Genomic DNA, 10,367 nt, shown 5'->3' with positions numbered 1-10,367 from the left:
GATGTTGGGATATTTTGAAAACTGCCGGGGGGTTTGGGCAAAATGTGACCCACCGCCGCTTACAGTAATTGTAATAATTTTGGTATAAAAAGTCGGAATTTCAAACTGCAAATAGGTGCAGAGAGCCAGAATTTGGGTCCAAAATATGGCTCAGGTATCGAATTTGGGATGTTTGGGATATTTTGAAAACTGCAGAGGGGTTTGGGCAAAATGTGACCCACCGCCGCTTTCAGTAATTGACCGATTTTTTGTATAAAAAGTAGGAATTTCAAAATGCGATAAGGTGCAGAGAACCAGAATTTGGGCCCAAAATATGGCTCAGGTATTGAATTTGGGATGTTTTGAAAACAGCAGGGGGGTTTTGGGCAAAATGTGACCCAATGCTGCTTTCAGTATTTGGCATATTTTTGGTATAAAAAGTCTGAATTTCAAACTGCGAATTGGTGCAGAGAGCCAGAATTTGGGTCCAAAATATGGCTCAATTATCGAATTTGGGATGTTTGGGATATTTCTAAAACTTCAGGGGAGTTTGACCAAAATGTGACCCACCGCCGCTTTCAGTAATTGGCAGATTTTTGGTATAAAAAGTCGGAATTTCAAACTGCGAATAGGTGCAGAGAGCCAGAATTTGGATCCAAAATATGGCTCAGGTATCGAATTTGGGATGTTTGGGATATTTTGGAAACTGCAGGGGGGTTTGGGCAAAATGTGACCCTCCGCCGCTTTCAGTAATTGGCGTACCCCTTGCCAACAGGTGTCTAGGGGTAAAGGGAATAATACACTGTATAACTTGGGGAAACAATGTATCTACGCTAAGGTTGACAAACATAACAATTAAATAATACAGATAATAGTCAGAAATATTCTTTAGCATGCAATAATATAAATAAAATCCTTATTGAGCAATGAGCAATCACACCAGCACATGAATTCTAATTTGGGAAAATACACAATCATCTAACCAGAGAATTAACCGAGTATTAGCTAAAATAACTATTACCAAGGACTTAACTTAAAACATGTCTCCTCTCGACCAAAGCTGCCAGCCTCTGCCCAAGCGTCGGATCCCAGGCCAGGCGTCTACCACAATATCAACTAAATATCTACATAAACTATTGTAGAAATTCTACTAACAAAATGTAGTACTAATATTCATATCATTATTAATCATATGAGTATATAATAATGTTACATTACTCAATATAATTTACTGGCAAACAATAATAAGAATTAGTCAAGGTTGAACTATACTCACTCGCTTGACATCAAGTTCTCACACTGGCCACATCCAAATATGGTCAACCCCCCACACGGAGAAACCAACATGAAAATACTTGCAAAAGCCTCATACAATATAATGCAACTCAGGCACACAACAGCATGCTACAATATATAACATACAAGAATCTAATATCACCCAACTGGATACTATAATAATTATAGAACAAGACAATAGTAATATAAGAATCAAGAGTAATGTTAGAATCCTAGTAAGATTCGTAATAGCAGGACTTGGGGTCGAAGGTGTCACTTACTCTACAGGCAGCATAACGGAGGCAAAAACATTGAGCGTTGCCCTGAGACAAGGGGACAGAGCAACCTTCAAACTCTCAAAAAGTGAGTGGGGACCCAGGGGTCGCATCCATTGGACCCCTTTCACCCCTACAGGGCTTCCCAGGGCCCTAAGACAGGTTTTGTTAAGGGTAAGCCCAGCCAGGGTACTGCTATTTGGCACCCAAGTCTACCAAACAAATTTCTAAAACTGAACCCCCGGGACGTGTCCACTCACGGGGGCCCAGCAGGGGGAACCACCGAGCCCAGGAGGTCAGGGTCCTAATATAACAGGGGGCAGGGAAACAAAAGCAGGGCCCCCAGCCCCCCACTAGGTACAAAAGCCGGCCCCTCCACTAGGTACAAAAAAAATGAAAAGAAAACCCCTGCAAGAGGACAACGGTACCCAGAAGGAACAGAGCCGGCCACTGTAATATGCGAAAACTAGCTGCGCAGTACCCTGTGCTCCTACCAGTGCAAAAACTACCAGTTACTCCAAGGTAAAAAGAGAGGAGGATACCCCCCAGCACTCCCAGGGCGGTCAATTACCGAGCAGCAAAAGACCAACAGAGGTAGTTCCCAAGGTGCCTTGTGGAAGACAACCCCAGTCCCCAAGGGCTGGGGCACTCAGCACTCAGTACTGGGCACTCGGGGAAGGGAACCCTAAGCACATGCAGCCCGAGTACCTGTGAATATTAGATTATTACTCCCAGCTCACACGCCACTGTAAGAGCAGTACTGAACACAAGGCATAGCACAACAGAGAGAATCTGGAGCTGGAGCCACACGACTGAGCCTTATCACATCAGCCGAGAACTGGGGTGTGGATCGCTGGCATGAGGGGTCTGCGCAGACAAGTGACACGGCACATGTGACATCATGCTCGTTTTCATTTGGGTAGTTGAGTCCACTCGTTAGTTTCAGTAGTGGTTTTAACCAGAAGAGGGGCTTGTTTTGAGCGCTTGCCTTTCTGGGTGCCTGGCCTGGTCAATGGCAGACATAGAATGCTCCAAATCACATGTGCAGTTCTATAGGCCATTGCTCCTCGTGCCTCTCTGAGGGCCAGGTTCTGGCTCGTGGTCCCTGGTAGGCCTAAAACTTCATTCACACTGATGCCAAAGTCTAATAATACTGTATACATATCTGCCTGGATAGCTCTGGGAGCTTCCGGGCTCTCACCTAGAAAATGACGTTTCATTACATTCAAAGCTGTTTTTTTATTGTTTTGTGTGATGGAACAAAAAAGGAGTTCCCAGAAACCTTGGCAAGATGAGAAGGCTCAACTGTATCTACACTCGAATTGAAAGGGACAACCCTCGTAGCTGGAAGGGATATCCCAAAGAAAAACCCAACCCTAAACCTGCTACTGGGCCAGGGGCAGGGGAAAAAAGAAGGGCAAACCCCTGCCCAAAGGAGAAAGAAGGAAAAGGAGGTATGGACAAAATCACCGCCTATTCCATGAGACAAGCATCATTTGCTAGCCCCGGACCTCAAACCGGGGACACAACCTTGACTGCTGCAATCCGGAACTAAAGACACCAGCAGTTGCTGCCAGAAGCCCCTCCAAAATTGGCAGAGTAGAGCAACTTGAAGGGAGCATCCCTTCATGACTCAGGGCCAAAGGTGTCACAGACCCAACAGGTAGCAGTGGAGGCAGACAAACTGAACATTGCCACAAAGCATGGATGGTGCGCAACCCAGAAATTTGCTCGAAGTGAGAGCAGGGATGGTGGGTGGATCACAAGGACCACCAAACCCATAGGGGTTTTCCAGGGCTTGCAGGGTGAATGTTCCCTGCAGGTATGCCCAGGCACTGTTATCGCCATGGTGGTAACTCCTATATAATTGTATAGGTTTCCCCTATTAACACCCAATACCACCAGAAAGAGCAAGAGAGAAACCAAAAAGGGGAACATCCATGCCTAGACACTAGGTAAACCTAATAAGTCAGGAATGGCACAAATAAACCCCCCTTAGAGGAATGAGGGCACAATGAAAAATAAAGGCCATAAAAGGACCGAATTACCAATTAAGTACCACTAACTCTCAAGATACCCGACCGTGGAACACAGAAGAATAGCAGACCAAACCAGGTATGGTAATCTGGAAGGCCTACCTCAGTGCGCCCACCAGCATATAAACACACTCGACCCAAGGAGAGACTGACAATCCAAGACAATAAGCTTACCTTCAGGGCGAGAGCCACCACAAGCATGAGACCCCTTTAGGGAGTGACCCTGACAACGCAAGGACAGCACTTAATGAGCGCACATGGAAGGTAGCCCTGGGCACATGCAGCTCCAAGAACACTAACTCCTGGCTACGTTGCACAACCATACACAGAAAAAGCTCGAGGGCAAAACACCACTGAGCTGAAACCAAGACCAGAGTCAGAACAATGAGAGAGGAACTAGGCACATACATATCAGCATTAGAACTGAGGGTGGAGCAGTTGGCTGACACCTGACTGCCTCCCTCCTTCCCCCAAATGTTGAGGGAGGTGGAGGCAAATGAGCTAGCTCAAGTTTCATGAATTTTCAATTGTTTGTTTACATTGTTGTTCATTTGGTGGTTTTGAGGCTGTGGCCTATTTTGTTGCATTGACTTTCTGGGTGCCTTGCTTTGGTGGTGGCAAACAGAAATAAGTTGACAAATTTTTTTCATAACTGCCTTTGCTCCCTGCACCTGTGAGGTGGGTCAGGTTCTGTCAATACGAACTCCACAACTGATGGCACCTTGTAGTTTGGCACTATATCAGTATAGTAGCTTCAGGGAGCCACTAGGGGCTTTCCCCTGAAAAAAATAGGTTGTAGAAATAATAAGACTCAAATAGTAGTTATATCATCTAAGACTAGCCGGTGTGGAACTGTTCCAGGTCTAAAACAGACTTACTTGTTCATCCACACCTTAATCTCTGAACCATTTAGGTTTAAGGTGTTCCACTCAATACAATAATTTAGTGATGTTTGCAATGCTGGACAGTTCTTAGAATTATGATACTGAGGATATAACAGTTAATGTGTTTCTTTTTTCTCCTGTGCAGGAACGCAATGTGGAAGTGTTATCTGCTACGAGGCCTATGATGTAGTAGTTCTCATGCAGCTACGGGAATTCACGAACAGGAAAATTGTTTCTGTAGAGAAAGAAAAGCGTCAGGATAAAGAAGCAGTTGATTACGAAGGAAGTAAGAAACTTAACAACTTTTGTATAACTTTTCTACTGGCTGCTAAGAAGACAGAAAAAACATTATGTTCATGAGTTTTTATTCATTCTTTGGTGAAAATTTAAAAAAAATTCTGATATTACTGCTAGTTCCCTTCCTCTTTTAATTTGTATATTAATGTGAAATAACTGGTGTCCCATAATTTTCTGTTCTCGTAAGTTTCCAATTGTCTACATTCATCTACAATCTGGATTAATTAAAATTCCATAATGCCCATTGAATCTTTGCACACAAGTGCATTCAAATCATTAATTTGATTTTTAATACTGCTTTTGTTATTGTATTTTCTGTGAGGAAAATTGTCAGCTCTCTGGAGCTATCACACTGAATAAGTGCCATACTACTAGGTGTCATCAGTTGCGAGTTCTGTTGGCCTTCTGTGGACTATGAGAAAAAAGTCCACTACGGGCTCACCATAGCCCGTGCTACTTGGAACTTTTTGTTCCAAGGAGCGAATCTTAGACAACAAAACAACTATGAGCCTGATCCTGCCCCCCCCCTCAGAGAGGAGCAGGGAGCAATGGCCTGTGAACACTTTAAATAAATGTAAAGTTTATCACCTTTTCCACCATCCAAGGGAAGGCTCCTAGCAAGATAAGCAAATCAAAACAACTACCGCATGGTTAAAACGAACCGTAGCCAAAATTTCCCAAACGAACTCCCCCACAATGAAAACAAAATTTTGTAAAACTAGCCCCCCCCCTTCACTAGTCTGCCCCCCCCCCCTTCTTCACTAGTCTGCCCCCTCCCCCCATCACTAGTCTGCCCCCCCCCCCTTCACTAGTCTGCCCCCCCACCTGCCTGGGTCAGCCAGGTCGTGCAGAGTAGTTCTATACTGATGTCCGGGCCTGGTAGTCACTTTGCTCTGGCTCTGGTATCCCGTTTTCTTTGGTGTTTTTGCTTTTGAGCGGTGTGTTCCTATAGGGATGTGTGCGTGAGCCAGGAGTTTAGTGTACTGGAACTGCATGTGCTCAGGGTTTCCTTCCCTGTGCGCTCTGTAAGTACTAGCCTTGCATGGTGAAGGTTATCTTTCCTGGGGGCATTCAGTCAACACTCCTTTCAGGGGGGCTTCCTCACTTGTGGTGGTCCTCGCCCTTAAGGTAAACCTTTAATCTGTGTTATTAAATACATTAAATATATTAAAGCCTTTAATAAGTAAATCTGTGACTTTGTTTTTCCTTGGTTTGGGAGTGTTTTGGTTGGTGGGAGCATTGTGGTCTGTGTGACCAGTTATTTGTTAAAACAAACTGTGCCGAAGCTTCTCCCAGGCTACTCATACTCCTACTGGGGGGGGGGGGGTATTTTCATACTCATGCATGGTATTTTTATGCAGGAGTGGGATATTTCATACCTGTACGTTTTTAGACTTGGGTTCGACTCCCTCTCAATTTTGCTTTCGGGGTTCCTTTGGGTTTCCCTGGGGTAGGCATCTTTCTGGAGGTTTCTGTCCTCATGTCTTCCCCTTTGGAGGAGCATGAGTTTCTGTTGTGTGGCCCAGTTTTTTCCTTGGCTTTGGCCCTGGCCTGTTTTGAGTTCAGGTCCTTCTTATCCTATTTGGTACAGTCCAAGGTTTTTCGGTCGTTCTGGCTAGCTGACACCCCATTGTTTTTCTCACTTTTCTTGGCGCGGCTTTGCCGATCCCTGCATGCTGGAGTGGCGTGGAATTGGGAAAGTGTTCTAGGTTTTAAAGGGTCTCGACTTTGAGCCCCTTAATGCCTATCTTTGGCTCCGCCCTTTCTCACAAAGTTAGTGAGCTGCAGCTTCATGTTATTTCCCTCGCTGTTGGCATTGTTTGTGGTGGATTACCTTCGGGCCTGTCGGCACTTGGGTTCTGTCGTAGGCTTGCTGAGCCTCCTTGAGCTCCTTCCAGATTGGCTCTCAGAGAATGTCCGGGTGCTCTGCTCTGGCCAGGAAGAGAGCTATGCACATGAGTTGGTCGAGGTAGGCCATAGGTGGAGTCTGAGGCCGGGTTGCATGTGCCACCTGGGGTGGCCTCATCTGCAATGGGTCGACGCCGTACTTGCTCTCCTCGTAATGCCTCAGGATTTGCACCGGCACTTTTGCAGTTTGTCCCACTTCTTTTCTGGCAAAGAATGAGAGCTGCTTTCCGGAGGGGCCTTGGGTTGTTGATGCTTGGTTGGTCAGGCTGGGTGCATCATGTGTTGTCTGGTTGCGGCTCTCCACCGTCATTTGCGCGCCACGGCTTCTGTGTCGGGTTACTCGCTTTGGGTTGATCCGGTCTCCCTCCTTCCCTTTTCCAGGGTTCGGTTTTCCCAGGTCGTCTGTAGGGTTATTCGGTCTAGCCAGCCTACGATCTATCCCGTGGCCACGTCATTCGTAAGTTTGCTGCTCATTGCTGCCGTCTTCGATAACATGTCTTGGGCCGAGATTCGGGTGCGGAGTTTTGGCGGTCGGACAGGGTCCTGGCAGCGCGCTACTTGGTCAATGATCCGAGGCCTGTGTTGCTTTGGGTCGATGGTTGCAGCCAGTTGTCTCGACTTTGCTTTGAGGGGTGAGTGCCAACTGCCTCTGGGGTAAGTCCCTCATGTTTTTGTCGTTTGGTAAGTAGCTCTGAGGAGCTTTGGGGTGCCGGAGGGGCTCCCCAGAAAACCAGTGTTGAATGTAATGAAATGCCATTTTCTGGGCGAGACCCGGAGGCTCCCCGGCATCCCTCCCTCCCTCCCTCTGGTCGGCAGTTTTTTGCATGTTTTGACATCCAGCCTCAGAACTGAAGGGTGGATAGCCGGCGTAGGGGTCTGGGCTCCACCAGCTGTGCAGAAAGCGGCACGGCGACGTGTGACGTCATGCTCGTTTCTTTTAGGGGGAGTTCTATCCACTTGTTCGGCTGTGGTATCAATAATTTCACCAGAATAGGGGTTTGTTTTGGATGCTTACCTTTCTGGATGCCCTGGGCTGCCTGACCTGGTCGATGGCAGACATAGAATGCTTCCAACCCACGAGGGTTTCTATAGGCCATTGCTCCCATGCCTGACCCCCTCTCTGGGGGCCAGGTTCTGCCTCGTGATCCCCGGTAGGCCCACAGACTCCATACACATGACTGATGCCAAAGGCTGACATTAGCATATCAGCCTAGTAAGCTCCGGGGAGCCTCCAGGTCTCACCCAGAAAATGGCGTTTCATTACATTCAACTCTGGGTTTTTATTGCATATAACATATAAATTGTGTCCATTTTTTTTACAGTGTCAGCTGAGAGTAGTCTTCGTCGTTCCCAAGCAACTGAATTGATGGACTGGCTAAAAACTGTGTTGGCTGGACGATGTTGGGGAGTGAAGCTACTTCTCGTCTGGAGTCGCATCCATGTGTCATCACTGTGGAAGAGATGGGTGCAGCAAGACACTTCGTACACACTCAATTTACACAGTACCCGAAGAGACCAGATACTCACTTTTGCAGCCACAGTTGGAAATTAATCCAAGGTATGAATTTTTGTTTTGGCCTGTAATAGAGAGGGAACATAGACTTCCTTGACCCTCAGCTCTCTCTATCTGACTTGGTCCTCTCTCATTCCTGTTAATCCACTCCATATTTCCTGTATTACAAGTGATGTGGAAAGCATGGGGGATTTTTGTTTATATTGCAGAATGGTGACTGATAGGGGCTAGTGCATGATGCTTTCCTACTAATCCAGACCCACTCAAATGCACCTGCTATATTTAGATCAACAACACTGCTGATCTATGATTCATCCAGCGTCTAATGTCACTTAGTGGAGAGATTTAGCAAGAGGTCAGCAGCAGATCAACTTTTTCTAAATACCATGTTGGCGATCACAGCAAACAATGATGGTCAAAAAAATTTCATTTACGCAAACTGGCCGCACACTGAATGACAGACTTAAAGAACACAAGAGAAGCGTTAAGTCTGCAGACACTAACAATGCTCTCTTCTGCCATGTGAGGGATTCTAATCATCCCATTGATTGGTCTTCCTACAAAATAATCTTTCCTGCCTCTACACAGACGCTGTCTTGTAGAATCGGCTCTGATACACAATGTACCCAACATGAACTTGAGTCCTGGCTTTGTTGCTGTGGACTCTTCCCTTTCACAGTATATACTCAAATGCTCTAAACTTTCTAACAAACGTGACTTAACATAAGCTTACCCCTTCCATTTATCTTTCTTTCTCTTTCCTTTTCTTTCTCTCTTCACCTTTTTCTGTTCATTGTCTTCTCCTACGCTCCTTGCTATCCTCTTCTTATTCTTACTATCTCCTTCTCTTTCGGTGGTTATAATAGGAGCTGCCTCGTATGGGCCAATAGGCCTTCTGCAGTTCTCATTATTACTACTATCCCCTACACCTTACTTTCCTCCTCAGCTCTCTCTTGCCTATTTATTGCCTGTCTCTACCTCCTCTTCACAATCGACTTGAGAATGGTCCAGGACGGACCGAAACGTCGTCGTCCCTTCAACTTCTAGTGTGTGGTCTGGTAAACATACTTCAGCCACGTTATTGTGACTCATCGCCTGCATCTGACACTGTCACTACAGTGTGTTGAATGTATTTAAACGTTGCAACAATGAATAATGAGAGCAATCATTATATGGATGGCGTAATAACAGGGAAGCATTAGCGCCTCTGGTGGTCAGATGCTTAACTGTATTAGAGGTTGACAGTTTAGATATTATGGTGAAGTAAGGGTGAGTGGCGCGTCTGGGAGTCCCGCTTCTTAACGTGTGGCTCATTTGTCGACCAGCCGCCGCCTGGCAAGGGTCACGTTGATTACCAGTGTGCAAAAAATAAATGTGTTACAGATATCATTAATCAATCATAATATAGAAAGGATTGTTCGGGGTGTGTACTTCATGTTGTTATTCGTTATTATTTTGTATATTATATGTATTTAGACAAAATATAGAGGTGACTGTCAGGTGGCAGCCATAGGTGTACCCGCTAGTTAAGTCATTAGGGCGCTTGTGGTGGCCTTAATAGCCATGCCAGTAGTTAGCCAGCAATCTTAAGGTTATCTTGAGATGATTTCGGGGCTTAGCGTCCCCGCGGCCCGGTCCTCGACCAGGCCTTCTTTTTCTTACACATCCCCAGGAAGCAGCCCATAGCAGCTGTCTAACTCCCAGGTACTTATTTACTGATAGGTAAACAGGGTCATCAGGGTGAAAGAAAGTGCCCATTTGTTTCAGCCTCCACCGGGGATCGAACCCGGAACCTCAGGATTACGAATCCGAAGCGCTGTCCACTCGGCTGTCAGGCCCCTTAAAACAACCCAAAGAGAAATCTTCGACATATTTCATGATGAAACGAGAAATTTTGGCCACAGATTGTGTGAAGATGGTGGGGGGGGGGGGATTGAGGGGTGCAGGTTATATGATGAGCATGATTCAGAATGATGGAAGGAGAAGGGCTCTATGAATTGACCTAAGGGCCACCATCTACAGTGGCCTCGACGGGGACAGACGGCGGCGCCTTGTCAAAGGTCAGCCTTCCTACTCCCCCCCACCCTTATTTTATTGAGGATTTGTCTTGTGTATATTGTGAACAAAGGAATGACTCGGCATTTACGACTTGAGTGGTTAAGCGGGTTCATGGGTTAATAATCCTATGGGGGAAACAACA

The 10,367-nt window shown here is 46.1% G+C and overlaps 1 long non-coding RNA gene across 1 annotated transcript in view; it reads left to right on the top strand.

The window, feature by feature from the left end:
- The first annotated feature begins 4,628 nt into the window (after positions 1-4,628).
- LOC138357697 (uncharacterized) overlaps positions 4,629-10,367 on the top strand; it is a 367,202-nt gene continuing 361,463 nt past the window's right edge. The window contains exons 1-2 of the long non-coding RNA XR_011225117.1: positions 4,629-4,735; positions 7,977-8,212. This is a non-coding gene — a long non-coding RNA (uncharacterized lncRNA). The remainder of the gene's footprint in view (positions 4,736-7,976; positions 8,213-10,367) is intronic.

Source organism: Procambarus clarkii, chromosome 79, assembly GCF_040958095.1.
Source record: "Procambarus clarkii isolate CNS0578487 chromosome 79, FALCON_Pclarkii_2.0, whole genome shotgun sequence".
In the NCBI taxonomy this organism is placed as follows: Eukaryota; Metazoa; Arthropoda; class Malacostraca; order Decapoda; family Cambaridae; genus Procambarus; species Procambarus clarkii.
Note: the sequence above shows the minus strand (reverse complement) of the source record. Positions and strands in the feature narration are given on the sequence as shown.